This window comes from Pteronotus mesoamericanus, unplaced genomic scaffold, assembly GCF_021234165.1.
Source record: "Pteronotus mesoamericanus isolate MK-2021 breed Mesoamerican mustached bat unplaced genomic scaffold, CSHL_Meso_final contig_75, whole genome shotgun sequence".
In the NCBI taxonomy this organism is placed as follows: domain Eukaryota; kingdom Metazoa; phylum Chordata; class Mammalia; order Chiroptera; family Mormoopidae; genus Pteronotus; species Pteronotus mesoamericanus.
The window spans coordinates 3,495,190-3,517,499 of record NW_026555249.1 but is presented as its reverse complement, the minus strand read 5'-3'; the positions used below and the strand labels follow the sequence as shown (position 1 = coordinate 3,517,499).

General features: G+C 34.3%; 1 pseudogene; it reads right to left on the bottom strand.

The window, feature by feature from the left end:
• The window catches only part of LOC129079026 (pre-mRNA-splicing factor SPF27-like), a 45,847-nt pseudogene that overhangs the window by 13,664 nt on the left and 9,873 nt on the right, over window positions 1–22,310 (bottom strand).

Sequence of the window (22,310 nt, the reverse complement as noted above, 5' to 3'; positions counted from 1 at the left end):
TGTAACCTAATGTAAGAAAATATAATAAAATATGTTGCTCTCTACACAAATTCTTATCAACATCGAATTAACAGAAATAGTTTCATTTTAGTAAGTTGGTAACTACCCTTTGAATCCACTTGTTTCTCTATGTGAGGCCCCGATAGAACATGGCTTAGTCTTTCATCAAGTAACAAAGGACTGGGAGAACAACATATGATAAGCTTGCAATTAACTGTGACTATAACATCATATTAATGCTCTGAAGTCCTGTATGTAAACATTATACTTATCCATTACGTTAGAAAATGTATATAGAATTCTGGCTGTGCAAAACACTAATTGATGTGACTTTTAGCAATGATTTAAATTGGCATTTTGGAATGATTGACTGACACAAAAGTGTCTGTATGTGCATGCACATGAATACACAAAAATGCACATGCATGCATTTACACATGCTACTACCACCACCACCACACACACAGAGGAATGGAAAAAAGGGAGTAGTAACTTGATCTTGAGTTTTTCCATTGTACCTAAATTTTCATATTTTCCTAGGATTATCAGAAAAGTTTGGTTCACTCTTCTTGTTTCTTTCTTAAATATTTTTACAGAAAACATTTTAATTCTTATTAAACTTCTTTAGTAATTATTGGCTATTAAAGAAGGAATTTTTATGATTATCACATATAAGATAAAAGTAATAGATTAGAAACGATACAGTAAATTATAGCTAACTAAAATCACTACAAATTGCTGGGTTTAAGACATCAACTGGTTAAGAAATGATACATCCTTAAGAAACAACAAATCTGATATATTGGTTAAAATGCTTTATTGCTGAAAATATTGAAAGCTCAACGTAACCTGGCTGTGATGTTAATATCATGTGTCAACTTGACTGAGCCTAAGGGTACCCATATATTTGGTTCACCATTATTCTGGGTGACAGTGAGGGTGTTTCTGGATGAAGTTAACACTTGAAATGGGAGACTGAATAAAGTAAATTGTTTCCCCCCACTTCCAATGTGGATGGGCATCACCTATTCCACTGAAGGCCTGAACAGAACAAAAGAGGGAGTAAGGGAGAATTCACTCTGTTCGCTTGATGGGTTTTGATCTGGGGCTTAGGTCTTCTGCCTTAAGACTTAGACTCAGACTGAAATTTATACCATCAACATTTCTGCTCCACAGGCGCAATGCACAAAAGCACATATGATGCAAACAAATCAAATTAAAAAATTGAGCAAAATATCTGAACAGACATTATACCAAAGATGTTATATAGATCACAAACATATAAAAAGATCCTCAACTTCATTTATCTTTAGGTAATTGTAAATTAAATCAATAATTGCATACCACTATACACTTATTAGAATGGCTAATGTGCAAAATCTGACAATACAATTACTGGCAATGATGCAGAGCAAAAAACCTCTCATTCCTTGCTTTTCAGAATACAAAATTGGAAAACCTCTTTTGAAAATAATTTCACCCTTTCTTGCAAAACCAAACAGACTCATTAGAAGATACTCTGGCAGCTTATAAATCTAAACACAGTCTTAACATTCAATCTGGCATTTTTACTACTATTTACCCAACTGATTTGAAAACATGTCCACACAAAAACCTACATATGAATGTTTATAGCAGCTTTGTTCATAATCACTAAAACTTGGAATCAATCAAGATGTCCTTCCATATGTGAATGGATGAGCAAGCTGTGGTATAAACATATAATGGAATATTATTCAGTGATGAAAAGAAATGAATTCTCAGGTCACTAAAATAAGTGGATAATCCTTAAAAGCACTATTGCCAAGTGAAGAAAAGACATTCAGGGAATCCTACAAAATTTATGACCTTACTACATGAATTTTGGGAAGAGCAAAATTATAGCAATTGTATATAGACTAGTGGTTTGCCTGGGCTTGGTGGTTGGTTGGATAAGTGAAGCACAAGGGAATTGTAGAGAAGGAAAACTATTGTGTATGACACTTCCATGGTAAATATATTACACTATGCATTTGTCAAAAATCTATAGAACTTTTTAGCACTAAAAGTGAACTTTAATGTTTGCAAATTAAAAACAAATCAGATGTTGGGGATTTCTAGTATATTATGTGGAATGTGACAAAATAATCTACTTCTGATATGTATGAAACGACCTCGCTGAAGGTGATGGGAGAAAACGTTTCCTCCTAATGCACTTTAAAAATGAGTGGTGTTTGTAAGATTAAAGTAAAAAAAATGTATAATAGATTGTACTCTGGTTGCTAAAGTAGTTTACCATCAGAGTCTGAGTTAGCAATTTTGATATTGCTATATGTGAACATTTATTTGAATTAAACAATTATGTAAATGGATGGTAGATGGTGGAAGTGGTTCCTTATTGTTGCAGAAGTTTACAGATAAGACGAAGAAACTTGAATGATGCATGTGGCATGAATTAGTGTTGAATACATCAATATGAACCAACGTTTAACTTAATATAGGTATGAATAATTATATGTGGAAATAAGAATAGATATGTGTATATACACATGGTGTAATATACACCTATACATTCTTTTTCTCTGTCAGCTGAAAATATCTAGAAGAAACCACATTTAAGGAATTATAAGTATATGTAGCATACAGATCTTGGTTTCTAATCCAGTCCCCAATGAAAAGCAATTGAGTCCTTTTGGAGAAATGGTTGATTGTAGAACTAAGAGAGAAAACATATAAGATGAGCATAAACCATCTTGTAGTATAAAAAGATAAGGGAGAGTAAAAATTTTTAAAAACTGATGAAAACATGTCAAAGGGACACAGGTACTAATCGAAAAAGCTCCCAATAGCCTAAGCTGGGAACATTCAAGTAAAAAATAAATAAATATGTTTCAGGTTATAATGAAAAGCACAAAAATAAATATTCCTAAGTCCATATTGATATAAATACTTGAATAAAAAAATGGGAAAGAAGCGACAACTCCTTTGCCCAGATGAATTCCAAATAATGGCTGTCGATGCTCCACCCTCCAGGATGCAGAGCATAGCTTCCCATTCTCTAAATGGGGGCTAAAGATAGTGCTTCCTTTCCAGAAAATACAGGAAGGATGGGAAAGTATGGTGGTAATTGACAGTAGGGAAATCTCACAAACACTAACTCAGCCAGGTATTGAGGTTAATATCAGCCTTGGTAAGTCATACTGGTAGCTTATATACATGGGGGAAACAACAAAACCGGGATTTATTTATAAAAAATTGTGTATTGATTCTTACATGTTTAAACTTCAGTCATTTTCAAAGTATTATCCATCTGATGCAATACACCTATGAGATTTTTTTTCACTGCTCAAAACAATTTTTGTACTTGTTGATTTTGATGCCTTATAGTGCTCCTGCCATTTTCTGTTTCACCTCTTCCACATCTGCAAAACATTTCCATTTGAGTTCGTTCTTTATCTGGGGAAACAAAACAAAACAAAAAAGCCTGTCAGGGAGAGATCAGGTGAATAGGGAGGGTGGGGACTGCAGATCATGCCATTTTTGGTCAAAAACTGCTTAACACTCAATCAACCCAGTGTGGGCAGGTATGCTCATAAATCACCCATCATGAAATGGACGAGTGTATTAATTCTTCAAAAAAATTTCTGTGAGGCTGAATGCAGCCTCTCACAACAACGTCAGCAGGAACACTGATATAGATGGGTTCCTAGAACCCTCAACTAGAGGGGGAAGTCTGTACTACAAGGGGTCCACTCTCCAGAAGATAATTCCATTTTTTGGGGGTCCACCCTTGAGGCTAGTTTCAGTTGAAGGCCACTGCACATCACTTGGCAAGCAAAACAGATGCCCAGGTAGCAGGGTCACGGTGGAACTTAGTAACGAAGCTCTTGATATAAGGAGAACCGGGGCAGGATATTCGGGACTCTCTGCTATCTTCACCGTTTTCTTGTTAATCCAAAACTGTTTTAAACAATTAAATTTGTTCTAAAAATAGTTATCAAGGAGGAAATGAAATTGGCATCAGCGAACTGTAAATCTTCAATGATCTTAGGACACGCAACTTTGAATTTAGAATTCTTCATTAATTTTTAAGCATGAGAGAATAATAAGTGTATTTTGGAGCAAAAAAGGGCCTCAGAAAGTTTAATATACATAGACCTTTGTAACACTTTTTACTTGAAGATGTTTACATAAATTTTAATTAAAAAAATCCAAAATGGACAGATTTTGGTATAACAAAACAATGTGAAGAAACAAATACACTTATAATTGAGACTTAGATAATTTGTATTACAATGTAAAATCATAAAAATATCAGATTTTCCATTGTGCTATGTAGTTTCTGATGTATTAAATATATTTAATTATATGTACTAAATATTAATGTTTACCCATAATAGAAAAGAAAAAGGATATACAACTTCTGATAGAAAAATATAAAAGCATAACAATAAGAAATTATTACACTAGTCAAATAAAAAATGAGAAAGGAAAATTTTTAAAGCAAAATAAAGGTAAAATGACAGCAATACCTATAAGCTTTCATTAGTTATAAAAATATTAATGAGTTAAATTATACTATTAATATACAGATTTCCTTAGAATGTGTTAAAAATTCCCAAACAAAATTCACTTGCTATACAAAAGCCATAGTTAAAATTAAAGTACATAAAATAAGATTGAATGCAAAAGGGTAGAATGATGTAGTACCAACAATATTAATCAAAAGAAAAGAGTTGAAGGAATGTTATTTTCAGACAAAATAGAATTCAAAATGAATGAATTATATGGGGCAAAGGGAAATATTTCATACTAGCAAAAAATAACACTACACCAAGATGATATGACAGTCATAAACTTTTATATGTACATAGTTACAGAATACATAAAACAAAAATTCATAGAAAGCAAGCAGAAATGCACAATCTTATAAAAAGATATAACATCTATATTAGAAACTAGCAGAACAATAAGACATAAAGTATTTATAAACTGTGTGTTTGTACATATGTGCATGTGGTATATATGTATGCATAGATGTGTCTATATTCTCAAAAAGGATAAGAATGAGCCAGCTGCTGATTTGAAGTCTTTCAGAAGACAGGAGACAAAATGTATTTGCAGCATAAGAGGAAGTTGAGAATCTTAATAGAAATGGACACACCTCATCTATTTTTAACAGCAATTACTTTATAGCAAGCAATTCAGTTTGTAGAAGATACAAATTGCTGTCACATGATCATAATTGGAACACCACTTGAAGTAGCTGTGCAGCATACCCAAAATGTGGGCAATCAGAAGTTTCTGAATGAGGGAGAAACATTAAAATTTTTTAACATTTTTCTAGACGCCAGGAATTTACAACAAGACTATCTTTCACTATAAATTTAGGTTCACTTGATAAATATTGTCAGAGGATGACTGTGGTAAAAGAGAATATTCCAGCAAGGATTGTGAAACATTTCATTGGAGCTCAATATAAAAAATCTAACTATAGATTAATAATGAACTATAGATTTTCAAAAGGTGTGGTGCTGAAGATTATTTCTGGGGAAAAAAAATAGACAAATCAGATGTGGCTAAGGAGGGGAAAGCATTAGCTATAGTTTAAACCTTGCAGATTAGGGAAATATATTTCAAGTTCTCTTTTCAAATACAAAATACTTTTATTCACCGAACAATGACTTTCAATAAAGTCACAATCATCTTATCTCTTATGGCTGTGTTTGTTTCCCTATGAAATCAAGGTGGGGAGGAGCTGCCCATGTGGAAAAAAAAGAGAATGAAGACAATGCCCAAGGAGATGAATTTGATATGCTACTTTGGCACTTTTCTTGGAAGATGTTACTATTTTTGCTCTTTTTGTGTTTTCCTCGTCTTTCCTGCCTCTCCCCCCATCCCCCCATTTTAGGGACTGGTTATAAAGCCTAGAAATACAGAAAATCTAGCCCTGGATGTTCTTTAAAATGTTAACTGCTGAGTTCGGCTGCTTCAGCTGTTACTACATTACTTCTTTGGGGGAAAAGAAGAAGAAAGAGAAAGAAAACAAGAAAACTCCAGTTGATTGACAGACTGCCCTGGAATACAAATTTGCCTCCTGAAATCACCAGGAGAGAAACTAATCAGTCATTCTAATTAAACAATAGCTGAGTTGCCTCTAGCATTTCTGTCTTACTTTTGATTTGTGAAAACTCATACAGAGGTGGCACACATTCCAGAATTTACCACGTGATTGCATGCCTGGTTCAAATGACTGAAACATTACATTGCTGTGTTCTCCTCCTGCCAAATATTTTTACATTGTCTTGTTTTACTCTGATGTAGAAATTCTCATTTTTCATAAAAATCTCTGAATCTTTCTTCTTTGCAGTAGGAAAAAAGATTAGGGGATTGATAAAATCTGCCTCTTGCATTCCTCCAGGCAATGTTAAAAATTATTCCCAATCTATAGTTGAGCCTTTTCTTCATTTTTTAAAAATCCTCACCCAAGGACATTTTTTCACTGTGTTTAGAGAGAGAGTAAGGGAGAGAGAGAAGCATCTGTTGCTTGCCTCCCATATGCTCCCAGACTGGGGATTGAACCCACAACACAAGTATGTGCTCTGACCCGGAATCAAACCTACAACCTTTCGTTCAAGAGATGACGCTCCAGCCAACAGAGCCATACTGGCCAGAGCAGTTGACTCTTTCCTTTAAGACTTTCATGGATGGACAATGAAGACGAAAGTGCAGCAAAAAGGGGAAAAGTTATGTTTGTTTTTTTTTAAAAGATTTTATTTATTTATTTTTAGAGAGGGGAAGAGAGAGAGAGAGGGAGAGAAACATCAATGTGTTATTTCCTCTTGCAATCCGCCCAGCCAGGGGACTTAGCTTGTAATCCAGGCACGTGGTGCTCTGACTGGGGAATCGAACCAGTGGCTCTTTGGTTCATAGCCCGGCACTCAATCTCCTGAGCTACACCAGCCAGGGGGAGTGAAGAGGAAAAGTTTTGATATCTCAACGAACGGCCATTGGCACCAATTCAATGCCAACAGGAATCACCACCTTAGGGTGTGATAAAGAAGGAAACTTCATTCAGTGCAGAACCGCTCCATACAGCACCACAAGGCTATGAAAACAACACAGCTGGGAAAACAGCACGGCTGTGAGGCAGCCTGGGGGCCAGGCCTCTTTCTGGCTACAGAGCTCTACTGTGCACCTTGCCGTCTGCTCTCTTCTGCGCTGATCTTTTCCACTCCTGTCTGGTCTGCTCCATCCTGTGCTAGTCTGTTCTGGCCTGTACTGGTCTGCTCCGCTCTGCTCTGGCAAGACATGTTTGGTATTTAAGTTCAGCAGGAGAAACGCACTCTTCAGTTGGAAAGGGAAAGTGTGCTCTCACTGTCAGAAAAAAGCTGACTTACAGACAGTAGTCTCTGCCCCTGGTCCCCGATTGGTCTGTCCTCATGCAAATGAAGGCTCCAAATCCTAGGCACTGTCTTGATTGGTTAGAATGAAGTTGCTCTGATTGGTTGTTGAAGAGGCTGATGGGGATACAGCTGTGCGGCTCTGATTGAATGGAAAAAAGCCCAGGCCTTTAGGTTGAAATAGGATTCCAAGAACTCCTTTGAGAGGGCTAGCTCAGATGGCAGGAACATTTTGCAGGCAGGCAGTTCAGTGCAGAGGCAGGTAGATCAGTGCAGGCTTCTTCTTGAGTTGCAATTTGCATGAGAAAGCCCTCTGTAGAAATAGTTTTCAGGCTCTGTTTGTTGTTGTTGTTTTTTAACTTGAACCCCATTAGCTGCAGGAAGCCCTTTTTAGTAGGCATCTTCTTTCTCTGGGTGAAATGTGCATTGAATGTAAATTGAGTTATAGAAGAAATAGCTGTCTATGAGAATGTTGACGCTTCCACTGTCCCAGAAATTCTAGACATGAATCTGGAAGAACTCAGTGAAGGCGAACTTACTGACACAATGAGGAAAATGTCACAAAAAGGGAGAAGATATCCTAGAGGAAGCTGACATTGACAATATCTTCACATTAAAGGAAACTTCTTAGATATTTCACAGTATTGAAGGTGCAAAAAGTAAAATGTTGGGAGCTGATCCAAGTAGAGAAATGATTATGAAAATTCACCAAGGCATGGAAAAGATGCTCGCTCTGCATGGTAAGTTAGAAGATGGAAAAAAAAAAAAAGGGGCAAGCACTCTGAACTACTCTCTCTCTCTCTCTCTCTCTTTAAAACACTTTAAATCTCTGTGTTGTAAATTATAGTGCACAAAATAAATATTTTTACCTTACCTTGTATAATTATAACTTATACTAAGAGAGTTTTTAAGGTTTTGAAAAAAGTTTTATAGGTCACAGAAATATTGAAATTCTTCCCATTAATTTTTAAGGTTGCTTTGCATGGCTTTAGTCTGTATGTTCATTTTTATGGCCTCACACTGCTGTGCAAAGTGAGGGCTGATGTATTATGAAATAAATCTTCCAATTTAAAGTCTAATAAACTAAAGACTATTTTGTCTCGAATTTTTGAAGAATAAAGGTGACTTTCCTTTACTTGAAGGAGATCCTTTAGGGTGTCCAACCTGTGGCCCGTGGGCCATATGCGGCCCAGGATAACTATGAATGCAGGCCAAACACAAAATTGTAAATTTACTTTAAACGTTACGAGATTTTTTTTTTTGTGATCACATGTCATGATATATTTAATGTGTGGTCCAAGACAGTTCTTCTTCCAGTGTGGTCCAGAGACGCCAGAAAGGTTGGACACCCCTGTGAGGGTGATTCCAAAGCAACACTCTTAAAAAGTCCAGAGCAATTAAAGGTAGAGACATCAGTGACCGGATTCCTTGCATTGCTTTTTTTGCCTTAACAATTCTCTTCAGGAGTTGGCCACAAAAATCAAGTTTGTCTTGTAGATTAAACCTAATTGGAATAAATAAGTGGAAGGTGAAGGACCTATTTTAGTGACTCATAGGTTAGAAGACCATTTAATTCATCACTTAAACCAGGACACTAGTGAGAGTAAAAGGGATGCTAAAATTATATAGTTCTGGAAGTGTTTCTTAATCAATGAATTGGTTTTATTATATTGGCAAAACAAAAGAAAATAATTTATGCAAGTCATTTTTTAAAGTTCTTTAAAAAATTAAAGGTAAAATATCTTTGTATATTAAAAAGCATATTTAGATTGAATATCTAAGTGTTAAAAATTAACATAGGCAAAATAATTTTACCTGGTACATAGTCACACCTTTTCCTCAGTTTTTAAAGTACACCTGTTCACCCTAACTGGTGTCGCTCAGCAGATTGAGTGCCTGCCTACAAAGCAAAAGGTTGCAGGTTTGGTTCCCAGTCAGGGCACATGCCTGGCAAAAGGTTGTGGGTTTGGTTCCCAGTCAGGGCACATGCCTGGGTTGCAGGTCAGGTCTCCAGCAGGGGACATGCGACATGCAACCACACATTGATGTTTTTCTCCCTCTCTTTCTCCCTTCTCCTCTCTAAAAATAAATAAATAAATAAATAAATAAATCTTAAAAGAAAATAAAATATATCTGTTTCTAAGATGCCATCCTTTTTGACAAAGAATATAATCTGCAAATGTCTTATTTTTTATAAAATCAAGAATCTTCTAAATTAAGATTTTTGAGTAGTACATTTAAAATTGTTAATGCAGTCAATTCGCTTATCTATGTAGATTATAATATTTTAATTGAAAAAGTACATTACATTTGCTACGGTACCTGGTGACCTCAGAATATATGCTGTTAAATAAAAGTTATTATATATATTACATTTTAATTTAAATATATAAATACTTCATCTGAAGTTTACATGTATTGTCTTTTTTTCTTTATTCAGAGGAAATTTCTTTGACAAATAAGACAAATTATTTCTTTAAATAAGTTTTCTTCTGATTCTTAACTATTTATTGTTAAATCTAATAGCTGTAAAATCATAGGGCTTTCTCATTTTATTGAATTCTTATGTAGATTTTCAAATTAGCCAATTAAAAATAGTGAGTGAGCAAGAGAAAGCAAGGGAACAGAGAAAGAGAGGGAGAGGGAGAGAATTTGACAACTAAAGGTCCCATTTGTATTGGTAGCATATTGTATCTTTTGGGGAACAATTATGGATTACAACTTATCTACCAAAATGAATTCCAAGAACATCCCTACTACAGGAGCTTATTAATTTAGAAAGAACACAACTGTGTCTTGACAATATGTTTTATCAAAATTTGTATTCTTAGTGTTTCAGCAAAATATAATTTTAACATTAATGTTGAACTTCTGAATCAAATTTTCAGTAGCATTATTAACAATGTCGAATGTTTTTCCTTTGATCGAATGCACTTCCAAATCTTTATATATATAATTATTATAAATATATAATGATCATAAAACTATAGATATCAAACCACCATGAAGATTAACTGATTTTATATTTGAAACATCTAAGTGTTTGATAAAACTTTGATATGCTTCAACTCTGTAGAATTGTTATGCTGATGACACCAATCCTTTCATAGGTATAGCTTTACTTTTAGTATATGCACAAGACAGTTTCTTACAGAAAATTTACAAATAATTTAGAAAAATAATCTGATCTAAATAAAATATTATGATTTGCAGAGTAGTAAGTAAATGCTTTTGAAACTAAACATGTGAAATTATTATTTTTCATTTCAGTCTTCTTAAATAAGTTACTATTTGTTGACAGTTTTTTAAATATTTTTAAAAGTAGACACTTTTTTAGCATATTTTTGCTTTTTGATTTTTGTATCATTGTATCAATTAACATGCCATAAAAGGAGGTAAATGTCAAGAAGCATTTTGTGCATGTTACTTATTTATAATATTTCACAAGAAATGGAAATTTAGTACTTAATTCTTTATTAACTTGTACTTTCAGTTTTTAAGAGCTTATTGTTGCCAAAGTTCATAGAGCTCATTGCATTTCATTGCAAAACAAAAATATAGTGACTCAAAAAGAACAAGGATAATTTTAGACTCCATCTAAGAGATGAAAAGAAAATGTAACAAAGGAGTTTGCAATATTCCCTATGAACCACACAACAGCGTGGCCTGGCCCCTGGCTGCTGCACAGATTTCATACACTACTAATTCACTCCATGCCAGCCTGACGCTGTCGTCCCAGCGGCTTCAGGCTCCGCAGCTTTCAGTGCTTCTCCCACTGTCACCTGAGACTGATGGTGCCTGTGTTTCTAATGCTCAGGTCCTAACCCACTTCTTTTTATCGGCAGCCTGTATTCTGCCCTAAAGGGAGATATTAATTACCTTATGTCTGGAATGGGTCGGGGGTAGAGAGGTGGTTTATCATTGGTTACTTTCAGATACAACAATATATTATATCTGAGGCAGTTTACCAAAAGAAAACATGGTTAAAATGGTGATGGGCTTATAAAGGCAAAGAATGGAGTGCCAAGAGAGAGGCTAACTGTGGGATAACTTAGAATAAAGATCAGACTGATGGGATGAAGCATGCTTTAAAACAACAACAACAAATTGGTCCCAATATGAGACATGGTTGAATTGAAATTTAAAAAAATGAGAGTGAAAAAGTTATTTTAATTGTAGGAATTATAATAAAATAATCTGAAACATTGAAAGACTTGAAATTACCTCTTAGGCCTTAAAAAATCAGTTGACAAAAACATATAGACATAGAATACTAGGGGAATGGCAATGAGATCTAAAATAAATGTAAGCTATGCACAAGTCATTGAATATTTTTATTTATTGATTGAGAGAGAGAGAGAGAGACAAGCACAGATTTGTTGCTCCACGTATTTATGCATTCAGTGGCTGACTCCAGTGTGTGTCTTGACTAGAGACTGAACCCAGAACCCTGGCCTATCAGGACAATGCTCCAACCAACTGAGCTACCCGGCCTGTGCTGCATGTTTTAATATTTTTTTATTATAATTTATTGTTCATGAATTAAGTGAAAAAGGGAGGATATAGAACTATATGTAAGTATCAACTTAACTATACAAATGCATATGGATCTATATTTGTATGAAATGATTATAAAACATTTAGAAGAAAACAGCATCAGATTACTACAGCTATTTTCTTTGGTTGAAGTTTGGGTGATTCATAATTTTCTGCTCTTTTTTTCTATTTACTGTGATATATGACATTCATGATTGGATTAAGTGCTATGTTCTTTTTTTTTTAATAGGGAAATTACAGCCATTAATTCTTTTAATCAAACATGGACATCAGAAAAAATACTGAAGTCGTGTTTACCTGTTTAGTAGATTAATGGTGAAAATGGACCCACTTCTTCACACTTTATCAATATTCTTTACAATCTATCTTGGAATTCTTCTCATCAAGATATGGTATCTCCTCACCTTGAATCTGGACTGGATTTTGACTAATTTTGGCACATAGAAGTGATCCCAAACCTGGGACTCAAAAAACAAACAAAAAACAAAAACAACAAAAAAGGAACTTTGAAGGCCCTCCTTTTTTTTTTTTTTTTTCTTTCTTGGATCTTGACTTTGCCATGAGAACATGAATTGGCTGGCACATTGGAGGGATGCAAGGGACACATGGAGAAGAGTAGCCAGTGATCAGCCAACTCTGTAGATTTCAGAGAGCTCAGTCAAGATCAGCAGAGCCTCTGACCTGACCCCTAGCTCACTGCTGACTTATTAGTAGGCACAGTCAAGACCAGAAGAACCTGTCAATATATCCATAGCTCTGGTGAGCAATAATAAATCCTATGGTTTTAAGACATTGAGCTTAAAAGTAGTTTTGTATGGAATTTAATTATGACAATAGATAGCTAGAATTGATGCTTGACAGAGGGTGCTATCGTAAGAGAAACTTGAAATATGTGGCTTTAGCTTTGTGACTGGTTGCAGGTGGGTGTTGGAAAAGGGTAAGCAAGTGGTTAACAAGGACAGGGAATGTGTTAAGGACATTGTAATGGGGTCTGTTGAAATGATGGTCCATGTAAGGCCATCATTAAATAGTTGACAAAACTGTTGCCCGCAGTTAACTTGGAAGATGGAAAATGTATCAATGGACTTTAGAATTTGCCTAAGGAGTTCTCCAGGCAGAATGTAGAGAGTGTCAGCTGGAGTTTCTTAATTGTGTATGGTACAGCAAGAAAGTGATAAACTGAAGAAAAAGCTAGCCAGCTCTTCAGCAGGAGAAGGAGAAAAAGAGGGCCAGAATTATGGGCTACAAAATAAAACAACTTATCTGTAGCCACTCCAGTCAGGCAAAGATTATCAAAGTAAAATATAGCATGGGTGTACAGCTCAAATCATTGGTATTGTTTAAGACACTTTGTTAAGACTTCTGAAAGAATTAAGAAAGTAATTAGCTGGTTCTCTAAGGTAGACAAAACAGCTGCTAGGGATGAAAGGTGTCTCCCACAATTGTACGACATGTCCTAAGTAGTCCTAAGTAGTGTGATTAAAAGTAATTTGTTGAGTGAAATAAATGCAAATCAAATTCCTTAAAATCCCACAGAAATGTTTTAGAGAGTTGTATAGGTAAAAGGGGCTTCATCATCTGGCCTCAAAGGTACAAAAGTTGTTCAAAATTCAAACTGGATTTTGCTCCATCTTGTAGGAATTGAAAGTGAGCTCATTATAACTTCCCCTGACCTCTTCTGAAAGGGTAAAGGATGGAAAAAGATGGTCCCAAAAGTTGGAGCTGTGACAATGGACGAGGGGGCCTGTCCTAGGAAGCAGAGTAGAGGCCAAATCTGGGAACACTTTCTTCCCCCAATGTCAGGGCACCTAGCAACATTTGCCCAGTTGGATTTCCAAATTTTTAAGGTCCCATCCTTGCCTTTTAAAATGAGAGTTCTGTTTAATGCAATTTTCCTTCCTTTCTATTGCGTGCTGGGTGGTAATGGTGAAGTACAGGTAACTTGTCTTTTTGGTTCATAAGTTTCTGAACCAGAATGCACAACCTCTATAGAGCCTTATCTAGGCCTCATGTAGATCACAAGATATTGGACTTGGGGGGTGATACAATGGTGGGAACAGAATTTGGGCACTGTGAGAGGGGGGTGGTGTAATTTGTGTGTGAATGTAACTTTGAGCTTTTCTCATCAAGAGATAGAATCAATTTCACCATTACTTGAAAGTTGCTAGGACTTGTAACTTTGCTGTGCAAATGAAGTACAGCATAAATAATTGAGACAGTTCTTAGGCTAGCCATCATGAAGCCTTGCACATGTCTACTTTCTCGCTCTCTCAGTCCCCTCTCTCACCATGAGAGCATCTTGGGCTAGTTTGTTGGATGGATGCATCAAATATATCCCAAAGATTTAGATCAGCCAATACCCAGGTACAACAGAACATTTGATCAGTGAATATTAGAAAAATGACTTACCCAAAGTACAGTTGATAGTAGGTCTACAAGTGAGTCTAGAAGAGATCACCACTGTCCAGCTGATCCCTGGATCTGTAAGTAGCAGTATATACTTACTGTTTTAAGGCTCTGAGTTGGGGTGACTTGATACACAATCTTCTAAAGTAATTGCTAGTGAATGAACTTAAAACAAGTATTGAAAATGTCAAGTCATTGATCATTAATGGAGGGGCTGAACATTAGAGTAATTAGTTTTTAAAAAGAGAGAATTAATCTCTTTTGATTAGAAAAAGATGGTTATTGGGATTCCCATTTTCATTGTATAGATGCAGGTGCCCCTGGATCCATTTTTGTATTCTGAATTCTGTCAAGTTGCTGGAGAGTGAAGTGGACACCTCTGGGGAATTACTTCGGTAGCCAAGCAAGAAAGACACTGAGGTATCAGACAGCTGCCACTGTGATGGAGGCCATAGGGACTTGATACCAGACCCCGAAAGTCTGATGAAAAGACCAGAGATGGTTGCCAGTTGAGAGTAGCGTTTTTTAGTCTTTATGGTCTTAATAGAAAAGAAGAATTAACAGTTAAAATAGTTAAGGCAAGTTTCCCCAAGAGGCATATTCATAGATTATATACTTTAAAAAAAGGTTCTGTGTACAGGAAAGTTTGAAAACATTGGGTCAACAAAGTGAAACACATTTTTTTTAACTGCATGACTTTCTAGACTCTTTACTGTACCATTTGTACTGTGAATCCCCCAAAGGAACATATAGCGTACAATATTCTCCAAATTTATTTGACCATAGACTCCTTTTTTTTTCACAGAGTATTTTACAGGATTATATTTTCACCAAGTACACTTTGGGGAATGCTGAGTTCATGGTTTGTAAAGTTTGTAATTTTTGCTTTCTTTTTTAAGGTTATAAAGTATAACCTTTTCACCAGTGTATGTTTTAATTTCATACTTATTTGATTAAAAATAAAACAAAAAACATAACAGTAAAAATCATGGCATAACAGATATTACTTTTTTTTTTGTTCTGAGGTTCTATATTACGATGCCAAAACTTCTAATATTTGTCTTTAATTATTGGTCAAGTATAACAATAATGACTTTTACTAACATTCACATGGAGAAACATCATGTTTGAGACATGGTTTCTATATGTCATCACAATCACTAGCCAGAAAAACTCCATGAGTTCAGCTCTCATACTAGGTTTAAAAATGCTGAAATTGAAGCTTATTGTTTAACAGAGACAAAACTAAGATTCATACAGTTCTATTTGTTATCAATGCCTTCTCACTTAACAACTGGGAATCACTTAACAGTAGGCATAATGCTGGACTTTAGAGAAGAAGAACTTGGCCTAGAAAACCACAGTGTTAAAGAATTATCAAAGAGCAAATGCATCTCAGGGTAAGTAGATGACTGAGTTAGTGAAACTGATGAAGAAAAGTTCATCTGAACACAGTTTTGAAACTCAGCAGAGTTTAGTCAAGACAGAGTGTGTTCATTGAGATTAAGGAGCTAACGCTAACAATTGTGAAAAGATATTAAATACGTATGACTCTACTGGCATGGGTTATTTCACCCAATTCAGTTTATAATTTCTTTTTTATAAGAAATTGGAATTTTGATATGAATTCTAAAATCATACTTAGGTTAACCATGTCATGATAAATAAATTATCAGTAAGTTAATTCTGGTGAGTGAATTTTGTGTACAGAGCAAACATCATTTGCAAAGAAAGAAAACAGGTGTTAGTGTAAATGTTTTGTCAGATGTGAACACTCATTGACATGCTGTTATTACATGACCAATTAGTAACTTTTAAAACAGCTTTGCAGACATTATAACACATAATAAATCAAACATACTAAAGTGTACAATTTGATAAGTTTTTACATGTGCATATATCCACAAAATCATCATAATAAAAATAATGAATATATCCATCACTCCAAAGAGTTTCCTCCCTGTCCTCCAAGTACTGGGTCAACCACTGATTGGCTGTCTCTGTAGATTAAATTGCATGTTCTAGAATCTTATATAAATAGAATTGTACAATACGTGTCCTTTCTTTATCTAGTTTCTTTAATTCAGCATAATTATTTTGAAATTCATTCATACAGTTATATGTAGTAATAGTCCGTTACTTTCTATTGCTGAGTAGTAGTCCATTGTAAGCTTTTCAGTTTGCTTATCCATTCCCCTATTAATGGACATTTAGGTTGTTTCAAGTTTTGGGCTTTTGCAAACAAAACTGTGATAAAGATTCATGTACAAAGTATTTTTGGGAATAGACTTTTTTTGTCTTTGGTAAACTTAGAAGTGCAATGGGAGGATAATATGGTAGAGGTATGTTTGATTTTGTTGAGAAACTGTGAACTGTTTTCCAAAGTGGTTTTATCTTTTTGCATTATCATTTGCACTTTCTGAGTGTTCTTCCTCCACATCTTTACCAATACTTGGTCTGGTCTGGCTTTTTAACTTTAGACATTCTAGCGGATCTCTCGTGTAATTTCATTGTGGTTTTAATTTGCATTTGACTTATGATGTTGGTCATCTTTCCATATGCTTATTTGTAATCATATTCTATTTTAATGAAATGATCATTCAGATGTTTAAGTCTATTGTTTTTGGTTTGTTTTTAAAATCTTTATTGTATTTTTTCCATTACCATCGAGTCCTCTTATACCTGCTTGACCCCAGCAATCACCACACTGTTGTCCATGCCCATGAGTCCTCTTACATGTATGTCAAACACTTTGACAGCTGCTAGGAATAAAAACATAAAAACAAATTATTGCCAGGAATTCAAGAACAAAAATGTAAGCTATTTCACTCTAAAAAAAGCAAGTGTTTTATTTTATGGCACTGTAAATATAAAAAATGTGGATTCCATATATAAATAAGTAAAAATTGATAATCCTAATTTCAAATAGATCTTTATATATATTTGAAATTAGTTAATATATCTTTAAACATATAACAGTTGGTTTCTATTATTCTTAAGTCTATATCATTTTTTTTGGTTCATACTATTTATTATTACGTTCAAAATAGAAGAGTAGCTTGCATAGCCCCCTTCCCTGCCTCTACTAGACCGCTGCTCCTGTGCTTGCTGTGTGTGTTTGTATGTGCGTGTATTTATGCGGTGGCAGAGGTGGTAGGATATTAATAGAAATTCTCAGGTTATTTTCACTTCCCATTCAATCCCAGTTCTGCTTGTTGGGTATGGAACTTGAGTTAATATATAAACTGCATTATGCTATAACTTTCTTTTTTTGGCTACTAGTTTCTAAGGTTTATGGCATAAAGTTGAATGGTTGTATGGTTGTTAATATTGTATTATTGGTTCCTTTTACTCTGATGCTCCTGTTGTTCTTATTCATTTTATAACAATTGGGGAAGGGGAATTATTTGTTTCAAATTCACTTTTCCATCTTCACCTAAAAATATGGGCTTGCTTATGAAATAGCTAGTACCTTTTTAAACAATTTAAATCTTGACTTGAATGTAATAAAACATAGGTTTTTAAAAAGAGACTTACTATTACTTTTTGAATTCTCCACATAAGTAGTTCCCTAAAGGAGCATGTGTCCCAGGGAAGGACAAAAGAGAAAAGATTTAAAGTTATTTTTACCATATTGTGACATTAATATGTAAAGACCGTATATTTAATCAATCAGTCAACCAATCAAGCAGAATCAGGCTGCCAACTTTAAATTACATTATATAATAATCTATAAATTAGATATGGTACTTGTTCAAAATGTATTTCCTTTAACTTAAATTTTTATACAAGTAATGCATAATCCAATTAAAAAGTTGTCAGAGGGGAGAACATTTACCCAAGTCAATGAAATAGATGAGCATTCCAGGGTGTCTTCTTTTGTGTTTTTCTCTTCATAGAGCTGCATCATTCAGGAATTTTCTCTGCTTTTTAAAGCTGGTGTACCTTGGCTTAGATTTCTCTGTTGTTGTTTTGGGAGCTAATTCATTCAACGCCATTGTCAAGAATAAATTAATTCAACCAGAGATCTTCTAAAAAAGAAATGATAATAACAGGGAAGAGAAGTAGAAATGAATGTTTGCAGAATTTAGATTTCAAATGCCTATGAATACTCATATATTTAAGTATTCTAAAAATGTATTTTTGCATAGGCCATTTCATGAATGAGTTTCTGGTTACATGTTATATTTAAAATAATTTCTGGGTATTGTGCCATTAAAAAAGTTTTTGTGTTTGGAATAAGGATATTTCAGTTATGCTTCCTGCTTTTTTCATCATAAAATATTAAAAGTGGCCTTCCAGAATTCAATGCTTTGAAAAGGAAATAAATTCTTTCCGTTAGCATTTTCATGGTGAGATATTCACACTTCTTTCCCTCCTCACCCTCCCCCAAAATAAAAACATTATACATTCCCAGGCATAGAATTGGATTTGTCCTTTCCATTACTTAAGTATTGAGCAACTATTTATTGAGTATTAGTTGCACATCATTGCCTTCGACATTTACAATCTGGTCGAGCAAACAAAATTATACTTATAGAGAGATTTTGCTATAGTGTAAGGGTAAAATTTCAGACAAAAAGGAGACCTTATGGTATGGAGCTGTCTGGGAAGTTCTGAACGGGTAAGGCTTGAGTACAGGAACTGAAGGAGTGAAATATATCTGTAGTGGCCCAATGGAATCAGCCATTCTAAGTTGGCAGAAGGGAAAGGGGGTGATGGCAGGAAAGCAGTCAAAGGTACTGACATAAAAAAGCAAGGCATGTTGAAGGGCTTGATGAGACTCGTTTTGAGTAGAAAAGCGAAATCTTTCAGGTGAATGATGAGAAACACTATTATTTTACATGTGCTCAGTTGAGTTTACAGTTAATTTCAGGCTGCAGAGTTTCAGCTTGAAGCAACAGGCAGTAACAATAAATAACAGTAAAAGGAAATTAAAGAAGGCTGAAATAGTTTTCAAATAAATTGGAGTTTAAAAGGTAAGAGTGGACTTAAGAATGCCAGCTGGGATCCTGGTTTAAATTTGTTGTCCTGACAGAAGAAAGGTTTTTACTGGGGTTGCCCGTGGTGGGGTGATGGAGAAGTATGGAATCTGATGGAACTCAGATGAATTGCTTTTTGATTGGGGTCATTGGAGATAGAAACAATGATGAATAACAGGAGGAAAGAGTTGACTTTTCCTCAATATTTGGAAAACAAATATTTCTGATAGCAAACAGAGTCTTAGGAATTATGAGTATCTAGGAATTGCCTAAGTAGTAATTACAGCGGGATAGATACTCACCTAAAACTGGGAGTGGTGTTATGGTGCTGCAATATCAATCAAACATGGATATTTCTCTCAATTTTAGAAAGATACTACCTACTCTTTATATTTTGTTTAAGTTGTTAGTAAATTGTCTCAATATTTTATCCATAGCCATTGACTTAAAATATTGTTCCTAATATATCCTAGTGAATGTTCCATTCCAAGGTTAGTTTATGGGCTTTTCACCTCATTCTTCTGATTTATCTTTTTGTCCTATTTGCATATTCACTTACTTTTTAAAATTATTATAATTTCTAAGTCGTAAATAAAAAACTCTATTGGCTTTTTGAGGTATTATGTTGTCTTTAGTCAGCTTATGAAACTCTCTTAGTTGTTATGACAATTTCTAGTTGATTTTCTTGACATTTAAAGAAAACAAATTATGTCCTCTTTAACCAACAGTAAATTAATCTCCTCCTTTGCAAAATTTAAACTATTGTATTCATTTTTGTCACACTAATGTGGCTAGAATTTCTAAAACTGTACTGAATAGTAATAGTATTAGTATACATTCTTTTTATGAGAATATTTATATTTCAAAATTAACCATGCTTGCTGTTGGTTTTGGATCTGACCTATGCATATTAGTCTCTATACTTTAATAAAATCTGAGATGTTAGAATGTTTTTCTAATTTAAAAGGGATATTTACTTTTATTACATGACTTTTGATAATTAACAAGATGATTATAATTTTCTTTTCTTACCTACTGAGGTGGTTAGTAATAGTAAGTACATTACATTACAGACGACCTGGAAATAAAGGATATTTAGTCATGATGTTTTATTATTTTAATGTATTCGCTGGGTAGATTGGCCGGGAGTTTCCTCTCATTGAACTCTTGTCAGACAATATTATCAAAATTCACACTAGGGAAATGAATTACCAACTTTACACTCTTATGCATTCTAGAATCTTTGAAATACAGTTATTTTAAGAATTTGAAAGAAGTCATTAATAAAATTGTTTGTGTCTAGCAACATTTTGAAACAAATTCATTGGTTAAAAATTTCTTAATGGCTTTTAGATTTGCATCTTGTTATTAAGTTCTATATAGTTATTTATATTTTCTCAGGAAATAGCCATTGCATGTTAATTTTTAAATATATTCATGTGGTATACTCTTATTTCCAGCTGTAGATAGAAAATTTAGTTTAGCATAATTTCTTATTGTGTTTATATTGCCTTTTTTATTAGATTTTTCCAAGCAGTGCTTTATTTCATTGGTCTCTTCTATAATTGTATTATTAATTGTTTTCTAAATCAATAATTTTACTTTTAATTCAGCATATTCTTGGAATTATTTTGTTGCTCTTATTCTAAATGAATGAGTTAAAAGTATAGTTTAATTATTATTTTCTTTCTAGTCTAATAACTACAAAGTTGATAGTTATAATTATTCATTTAAGTATAGTTTTATCTGCATTCCACAAATTTAACAAATAGTTTATAAGTTTTAAAGAGCCTATAATTATAACTTTGATTTCCTTTTTAAAATGTACACAGTACTCTTGAGTTATCAAGTTACTCAATATTTAAATTCTGTAATTTGTTACTTTTTGATACCATCTAATTGTGAGCACAGGATTTAGTTTGTTTAATTAGAAGTTTCCACTTGGGGAAAAATACACTTATTCGTGTGGATATTCTCTAAGAAGCAAGTGAATGAGAAATGTAGCCCGTGGTTCTCAACCTGTATTGAACAGCAGAATCACCTGGAGGTGAGGTTTTTTGTTTTTGTTTTTTGTTTTTAATTATTTAAACTTTATTTATTTATTTTTAGAGAGATCTCAGTGGAAGCAGAGTGTGGACAGCCAGGGCAGGTGGGCATGCTCAGAGGCTGGAGGGAGGAAGTTGGCTTCACAAAATCCATGCAGCCTCTGGGAGGCCCTCATCCACAAGCATGTCTCAGACCAAATGCTGGTTGGTAGTAAGGAATCTGGCAGGGAGGTTTGTAACCAGACCTAAGAGAAAAGCCTTAATGCCCAAATGCACCATAAAGCTTGCTTTAGCGTTTTGGAAGAAACAAAGCAGTACAAGACAGCTTATGTGTGCATGCTGCCTTGAGCACAAACTTACCCACTTTCCATGAGCGACCAAAAGGAGGGGCAGTAGCTGAGATAGAAAAGCTGTTTTCTAAACCCTGCTTAGTAAATCATTTCTTCAAACATAGTGAAAAAGAAAGCGATATTGATGAAAAGAAAGTAAAAGTAGTCCTTATCAAAGGACTTGCTTGCTGTATGTTTTATGTATGTGGATTAAACTCTTTCTAGCATACTACCTTGTGTTGAATTGTCCCTTAGAAATCTTTCCTTTCTGAAAATATACATCTGGTAAGAAAAATAGAGTCAATGTCTTGTGCATTTATAAATCACCTCTTTCTGTTATAGGCAATTTCGGTCAGAGGGACAGTATTGGAAAAAATAAATAAATAAAATTAAAATAAAAAGGGAGAGTAGAAAAGTTAGAAGACATAGTCCAAATGACAGTAAATGTTAATGGTCTGATCACACACACAAAAATTGTCCTTCAAACTGAAGTGCGTATTAAATAGTAATGGATAGATATACTTCCCTGTGAGATCTGATTTGTCTAGCAAATCCTTACTGACATATACTCTCATTTGCCACTATATAGCCTTTTGAAAATGCCATTCC